The following is an 8,610-nucleotide window of genomic DNA, read 5'->3' as shown; positions in this document are numbered from 1 at the left end:
ATCCTCATTCACACACAACCTTCAATATATTAACATGATATGACTATTCTAGAACACTCTTTCCCAGGCAAATGCCTTGATTGTTCATTACAGGAATTTTCCTAAAGACCCATCAACTCTTCCATAAAAAGGCATTGACTGTTTGCACCCTCAGCTTATTTGAATCCCTTGCCTCAAAAATCTTCACCTTACTTTTTCCCATAGTCCCGAACTATTGTATCATGATCCTTATCCAGTCTTAATTAACCACATTCCTCCACAGACATGCACAATGGAAAGACCTGCCTTAAACCAAATTTCCAATTTTCAATAAATTCTGACCTGTCCTCCTCCTTTGAGATACTGTCAAAGCTCTGTCCAGGTGGTGCTCTTCCCACAGCCATGAGCAATGAACTCAGCTTTGTCTTATCAGGAGGCTGTGTTGGTGGTATTTGGGGGTCCAGCATATGATGTAAGTGATACTTATGAAGTCCTATCAGGTATTTTCTATGAACCGGGCACTGCCCAACCCAAGTAGGAGATTCACTAGCATAAAAATCAAATAAGATAATCAATAATAAAAAGAACGCTAAAGGGGGAAGTAGGTTAGGGAGCAGTCCTCGCCCCTGTTCACTACCGCTCAGGCAGTGAGATGAGAAGGCAAGTGATGTACCAGTATTTGCTAGCTGTGGTGGGTAGAAGCCTAGGATGACCTGAAGTGACTTTCGCCTTCTTACAATCCCTTCCCCTTTGAGAATGGGTGGGACCTGTCATAGGTGGAGATAACTCCACTGTGATTATGTGATTAAGGTTATACTTAAAGGGATTTTCTCTGTTTACTTTGAGTTAATCAAAAGAGATGACTCAGGTGGACCTGATCTAATTACAGGAACCTTTAAAGGCAGAGATTTTTCTCGGGCTGATGGCAGAAGGGAAGTCAGAAAGATTTCAAGCACTGAAAGATAATGGAGTCCCTTTGAAGATGAAGAGGTGACCCTCTAAGAGTTCAGCATGATCCCCAGCTGGCAGCCAGCAAGGAAATGGGGATGTCTATCCTATAATCATGAGGAACTTAAATCTTCCCTCAGTCCAAATGAGCACAGAAACAGATTATTCTCCAGAGTCCCCAGACAAGAATTCAGCCCAGCCAACATGTTGATTTGGGTCTTGTGAGAACCGAAGCCGAGAATCCATATAGGCTCATTCAGACTTCTAACCCTCAGAACTGTATGCTCATAAGTGGGTGATGTTGTCTCTAAGTTTGTAGTAATTCGTTATGCAACAATAGAAAACTAATACATCAAGTGACAGAGACATGTGCAAGATGAGTCAAAAAATCACCACAAAACTCTGAAGGTTCAAGTTGGTCCCCGGCATGCAGTGATGCCCAAAGAGACTTACCCAACAGCCTCTTACAAAGGAGACCTGGACAAATCAGAAATGCAATCACTGGAGGTGAGCAGACCTTTCAGGGAAAGAAGTGATAGGCAACTGAGGGCAGGGGATGGACTGAAAACTAGGAGATGAAAAGGTAATATTAGAATTTTTAGGAGGTGCCTACATTTCACCTATGCAACCCCACGTAGGTGTGATTTAGTTGAGGGTAAAAGAGAACTGCCCAAGAAATGAGATGCAGAATTTGCTTTTGCACACCCTGGTCTCCAGCCTGGCACTGAGTTTAACAGTGGAGGTTCAGGTAGGCTGCTGAGGTAAAGGGCACAGAGGAAGGTGAAACAAGACAAAGCAGGGGGTGGTGGAGGAGCAAACCAGCCAAACAGATCTCCTCATTCTCCCTTGGGTGCAATACATGTCGCACAGGCCTGGTTTTACTACGTGACATTTCCTTCTTCAAAGGTCCATCCCTGCTCTTCTCCATCACTTTCTTACTCTTCAAGGACCAGGATAAATCCTATCTTCCTGGTCTGAACTTCATCTTCCAGTGAAAGATTCTGACCAATAGGAGGCATTTCCTACTTGATTAGTTCCAAGGGCAATAACCTCATTTCTTCACGCAGTAACCCACTCAATTGTAAGGACATTTTAATAGTTAAAGAGTCCCAACTGAACCAAAATCCATCATTTAATAACTGTGATGCCAGGCAAGTGACTACCTTTCTGAGACCCACTTTTCTCATCTGCCAATGGAAATAAAATTAATACTTTCCTCAAAAAATAATTGGGAACACTGAATAAGACAGTTCAAGTAAAAGGTTTTGTACCCTGTCTGACACATAGTCAGGGCTTGATCAATGGTGGTGGTTGTTACATTGTTGAAAGAAATGTTGTAATGCATTTATTACAATGGCTGGTACCCTGTAGGCACTCAATGGATGGCAGCTCTTATCAGCTATGACAGCTGTCTAAAGCCACACAGAGTCTCCACTCCTCTCTTCAAATGGTACCTTCCAAATACATGAAAACAGCTGTGTGAACTGCCTAAAATAGAATATAGCATCAATAAATGTTATTTTCTTCATTCCCCTACTGTTCTCTTGTCCAAGCAGAAGTCCCCCATTGCAGGTCATCTTCTTCCAAATGCTCTCTAGCAGGATTCTAAGTGTCTCTCTCCAAATGAGCAGACTCCCAAACTGAGGAGAGCTCTGCGATGTGACTAACTGTACAGTGAGTGCAGAAGAGTCATGGCCTACCTTCGCCTGGTAACAGTCCTTTTCCAAACTGGGTGGAGTTTTTTCCAACTATAAAATCAGAACTTCAAATTGATTACTTAGATTTCCATTCACAGCTCTCTAATTTAATTTACTCCTTCAAGATTAAATGATGATTTTATTCTATCATCTATGATATTTGCTGTTCTTTTCGGCTTTGTCACTTGCAAATTTGATAGTGTGCTTCCCAAGTCTCCATTATCATTTGGCACTAATTTTATTCATGTATCTCATCTCTTAATGGATTTTAAAATGTTTCTGGGTAAAATAAAAATTTCTATGCTTTATAATATCCTCTACAGTAATAGCTTTTAAACTTTTGTAACTAAAACCCATCATGAGAAATACATTTAACATTGCAACCCAGCTGCATTCACACACACACACACACACACACACACACACACACACACACACAACTGATATAAACATGTAATAAAATAATGCTTATTTTATGATGCACTCTGATATTGTCCATTCTTTGGTATTTTTTATTATTATTAATTGCTGGTCAAGACCCATCTGATTGATTTCGCAGCCTAATATTAATAGGTTATGGCTCATAGTTTGCCAACTGCTGTTCTATAAAAGGGCTTTAAATTTTTTCCCATTAAAGCAGCAGAAAAAAAGTTCATCTGTACCCTGAGGCAGAGGAGGGGTAGCAGTGCTGCCCAAAGAAATCTTTGCTTCATCTTTAAAGCCCTTGAGAATGTTGTGCTCCACTAATAGACCTATGTTTCAACAGAAAGCTAACAGGCCTTTTTCCATTTCTTCTAGTAAAAATTATGATCCCCCAAAGTGTTCTATTTTTACCCCATGGTTGCCCTTTGGCAGTCCCCCAGAAACCCACTGACAGATGGTACCCCAGTTTGAGAAAAACTGCACAGAAACAGGGCTCATCACATGGCCATTCCTCAGCAAGAATAGGCTGATTTATTGACAGGCTATTTCCCTAAAGGAAGAGGTGGTCATGTAATAGGATGTATGTTAAACAAATATTATCTGAAGTTTTTCTGGGATGGGAAGGAGAGATGGGATAAAGAGATTGTTAGTAAAAGATAGGAGCCAATTCTATACATTGTAAGTGGAGGCACTGACTGCCTTGATCATGACTATATTTTCAAAGAAGTTTGTATACAACCAACTTGAGATCCTTGAAAAAAATATGCTTGAATACAAAAAAAAGTGTTTCCTTTGAACAAAGAACAATTTTGTTTACTGTCCATATAATAAAGATAATTTCTTCCTCCAATCAATGATCAGGTGTGCTCACAGTCCATTATTAAAGACTAGAGGCCCGGTGCACGAAATTCGTGCACGGGGCAGGGGGGTGTCCCTCAGCCCAGCCTGCACTATCTCCAATCTGGGGCCCCTTGAGGGATGTCCGACTGCCCGTTTAGGCCCGATCCCAGTGGGATCGGGCTTAAACGGGCAGTCGGACATCCCTCTCACAATCCAGGACTGCTGGCTCCCAACTGCTCACCTGCCTGCCTTCCTGATTGCCCCTAACCACTTCTGCCTGCCAGCCTGATCACCCCCTAACCACTCCCCTGCCAGCCTGATTGATGCCTAACTGCTCCCCTGCCAGCCTGTTTTCCCCTAACTGCCCTCCCCTGCAGGCCTTGTGCCCCCCAACTGCTCTCCCCTGCAGGCCTGGGTCCCCCCAACTGCCCTCCCCTGCAGGCCTGGTCACCCCTAACTGCCCTCCCCTGAAGGCCTGGTCCCCCCACAACTGCTCTCCCTTGCAGGCCTGGGTCCCTCCCAACTGCCTTTCCCTGCAGGCCTGTTTTCACTCAACTTTCCTCCTCTGCAGGCTTGATCACCCCCAACTGCCCTCCCTTGCAGGCCTGGTCCCTCCCAACTGCCCTCCCCTGCTGGCCTGATCGCCCACAACTGTCCTCCCTTGCAGGCCTGGTCCCTCCCAACTGCCCTCCCCTGCTGGACATTTTGTGCTGGCCATCTTGTGTCCACATGGGGGCAGCCATCTTTGACCACATGGGGACAGCCATCTTGTGTGTTGGAGTGATGGTCAATCTGCATATTACTCTTTTATTAGATAGGATAGAGGCCTGGTGCGCGGGTGGGGGCCAGCTGGTTTGCCCTGAAAGTTGTCCCGGATCAGGGTGGGGGTTCCCTTGGGGCATGGGGCGGCCTGGGCAAGGGGCCTGTGGTGGTTTGCAGGCCAGCCACGCCCCCTGGCGACCCAAGCAGAGGCCCTGGTATCTGGGATTTATTTATCTTCTACAATTGAAACTTTGTAGCCTGGAGCGGAGCCAAGTCTCCTGCTTGCTCCGTGGCGGGAGCCATTTTTGGAGGGATTTATGTATCTTCTATCATTGAAACTTTGTAGCCTTGAGTGGAGGCCTAGGCCAGCAAGTGCAGGCGGAAAGCTTGGCTTCCTCCATCGCCGGGGAAACCCAAGCCTCCCTCCTGCTCTCTGTGGCCGTAGCCATCTTGGTTGGGGTTATTTGCATATTCGCTCCTGATTGGCTGGTGGGCGTGGTTTGTGGGCGTGGCTTGTGGGTGTAGCGGAGTGATGGTTAATTTGCATATTACTCTTTTATTATATAGGATTTGGGGTCTCTAAGCTCAGGGTTCCTCTCCTATAATGTACCCCACTGCATGTACATATGCCACCTTGCCATCTTTATGTTCCCCTGTGAAAATTAATGCTTGGAAAATTGCAGCAAATGGTAATACTCTGGTTACTTCTGTTACTATGAATAATAAACTGCCCTTTCCTTCAGACTCTGGAGTCTCATGTCTTCTGCCAGTATACATGAAATTACAGCAGGCTAACTGGGTATATTTGTAAGTAGAGTAAAATCTCTGACCCTTCTCTGTTCTTGGCAGTCTCATGTTACTGATTCCAACTGGCAAGCCCATGTCTTAAGGTAATTAATTTTATACTTTATTTGTGTTTTTTTTTAATGTGTTCATTTAATACATAAGCATTTATTGAGTGACTAATCAATGCTGGGAAATTTCCAAGCATTGGAATAAGGGGATCCAGCCTTAAGCAAAACAAAGTCTCATAATAAAAAACAAAAGCCTCATAAAAAAATGAAGTGTAGTGAGGGAAGACAGAAAATAAACAAGTAATCAAATGAGCAAACAGTTCATTTCCAAGAGTGTAAGTGCCAGAAAGAAAATAATGACTGGAGTAGACATGGAAGGAGGGATGGTTGGTGACCAAGCAAGGCCTTTCAGAGGCAGTAGAACTGGAGCTGGGATATTTATGACAAGGTAAATTAGCCATGAGAAAGTCTTAGGGAAGACTATTCCAAAAATAGCTCCTGTGAATGCCCAAAGGTGGAAAAGAGAGTGATGTGTTCAAGAAAAGAAGGGCCAAAAGGCCAAGAGAAGCATAATGCTGGAAGAGGTTGGAGATGTTGGCAGGGCCGGGTCCCAGGAGACTTGGGGACCACTGAAGGACTTTAATTATAATTATCTTCTCTCTCAGCTCCTTCCTCTTCCCTTCTCTCTGAAAGTGTCTGCCTGGGCACATTCTTGACAGGTGCTCTCAATTGGAAAGTGAGTGGTAACTGCCCTAAGACTTTAATTTCTGGCCCACAAAAATACCTGCATGATATGAATGAAATTGTAAAGACTGACATTGTGTCAGGACCATCTCCAAAGGCCCAATTTCAGATGCCTGGCATCAAGGAGGAGGGATTTCAAGGCAGATATCCTCTGGAATTCTCCCTATAACACCAGCCAATGGGACAGATCCTTTTAGTTCAAGTTTGTTCTAGTTCTGGGATGTAGGCACTCATCTCTGACAGCGGAGAAGCGAAGAGTGGCTTCCAATGGCTTATTTTAAAGAGCTTCTGAGGCTTCCTCAAGAGTCTTATTTGTCACTCACCAATTAGTGACTTCCTGAAAAGGAAAAAGAGGAAATTGACCCAACATCTTGTGATGAAGAAAGTAATTAGATAATTATATCAATTCCTTACTTCTATTTGAAACTCAAACAAAGGGTGAAACTCATTTAGTCATACTAACCAAATTAGTTAGATCTCCAAATAGAGTAAAATCAATTTAATCTACTGATTTTTAAAAATCGGTATACTAGAGGGAATAATGGCGGCGGAATAGACAGACGTGTTCCGAGCCTTGTCCCGGAGCAGAAAGAAAGAACAGCTGAGGGTCGCACAAGGAGTGTTTGTTGGCTGGTTGGGAGACAGCTGAATTCCAGAAGGAGGTGGGGGACTGCTGAACGGGGTTCCCCTGACCTGGCAGCACCAACTGTGGCTGGGTGCCCTCCCGGAGCTGCGGGGTTGGACGCGGAGTCTGCGCCATCTTGATCCGGAAAGTGGAGCTTATCTGAAGCCTGAGAATCCACAATGGCGGCACCCCAGGAACAGCTGCGAGCCCCAGAACAACGCTCCCCAACTGGTGCAAGCACACGGGTTCAGAGGAGCTCTACACTCCACCAGGGAAAGGTCAGATTTCGCCTGGGATAAGGTGAGGTCTCTGGTCCCGGCGGGAGAGAGGAACGCGCGTTTTGCGGGAGCTGGAGGACCAGGGAAGTCTGTGCCTAGAAAAATCCGTGGCTGTAGGGGCTGGCGTGATCTGTGATTGTGGAAAGGGGTCCTCAGAGCTACTAAGAGAAGGGCACTCTAAAAAGCAACCCATTTTGATCTGAAGTGCAGGGACACCCTAAGAATTTCAGGCAGTCCAGACTTACGCGCAGCCCCTGCGTTCCCTGGGTGCCTGGGCTTACACGGAGTCCCGGAGTACGCACAACTGGGCTTTTTCCTCTTGAAATTCTTGCTTCTGATTACTAAGCCCAATACATAGGATCACCCAGTTGGGGACACCCTGGGAGACTGCAGGGGAAGGTTGTTTTTCTGGAACCTGGGGATCGGAGCGGGGAGTGACCATCAGAGAGTCAGCTCTGAGGCAGACCACTCCCACAGGCCGGTGATGAGTGCCACAGAGAAAGAAGGCTCTAACACTGCCTAGAGAGGCCATAGATAGACCCGGAAGTTAATCCAGAAACACTGCCACCCAGGGGCTGAATCACAAATCGACTCTTGTGTAATCAAAAATAAAGGAATACGAGAAATTAAGACACACCGCCTGCTTAAAATCAGGACTGGCTTACAACACCGAAGAGCAGTGGATCGCAGGGAACTGCAATACTGTCTGGACTGAGAAACAGGCGTGCCAAACAGAAAAACAGAGGAAGTGAATGACCTTCACTACTTCACATTTTATTTTTACCTTTTATTTTTTTATTTATTTTTATTTTTTTTTATTTTCATTTTTTGCATCTTTTAATCAAGAAACTTTTTTTTTCTTTTTTCATCACTTGATTTTACCTTTTTAATGATTACATTTTTATTTTCAATCCGTATTATTACTACTGCTATTTTATCTTTTTTTTTTTTTTTTTAAAGTGTCATTTTATTTTCTCTTCATTTTATTTTGGGATTAGGGTTCTACATTCTATTTTTATCTTTCCTTTAGCATCGTTTTACTCTATCTCAACTCTACCTTTAGGCCATCACTCTCTTCCTAACCTCCCCCTTTTCAGTGTCCTGTTTATATTACCCTTTTACTGCTTTAGATTTTCCCTATTCTTTCTGTTTACCCCTTGTTAAAATTTCACCCTACTTACATATCTAATCTCCAATCCTCTGCTCCAAGTCCACATACACCTCTCCCTTCGCTGTCTGAGCTATCCATAAATTTGTCCTTCTCTCTGTCCTTTTGTTGTTGTTTGCTTGAATGTAGATTATATCCAATTTTTATGCTTTTTTGTGAGATTGTTTTGCTTATTCTTCTTTTGTTTATTTTTTTGTTTGTTTTGTGCTTCAGCTTTCCCTTGCCTCACTCCATATTAGTTGGTGTGGTAGTTTGTACTAATCCCCAGGCACTTGTTGCTGGCATTTTCTGGGATTAGTGATTGTTCTATTGGAGTTTTATCCCCAATATATATAGTCTGTTCCCCTTTCTC

Source organism: Plecotus auritus (assembly GCF_963455305.1).
Source record: "Plecotus auritus genome assembly, chromosome: 3".
In the NCBI taxonomy this organism is placed as follows: domain Eukaryota; kingdom Metazoa; phylum Chordata; class Mammalia; order Chiroptera; family Vespertilionidae; genus Plecotus; species Plecotus auritus.
This window is presented reverse-complemented; position numbering follows the sequence as displayed.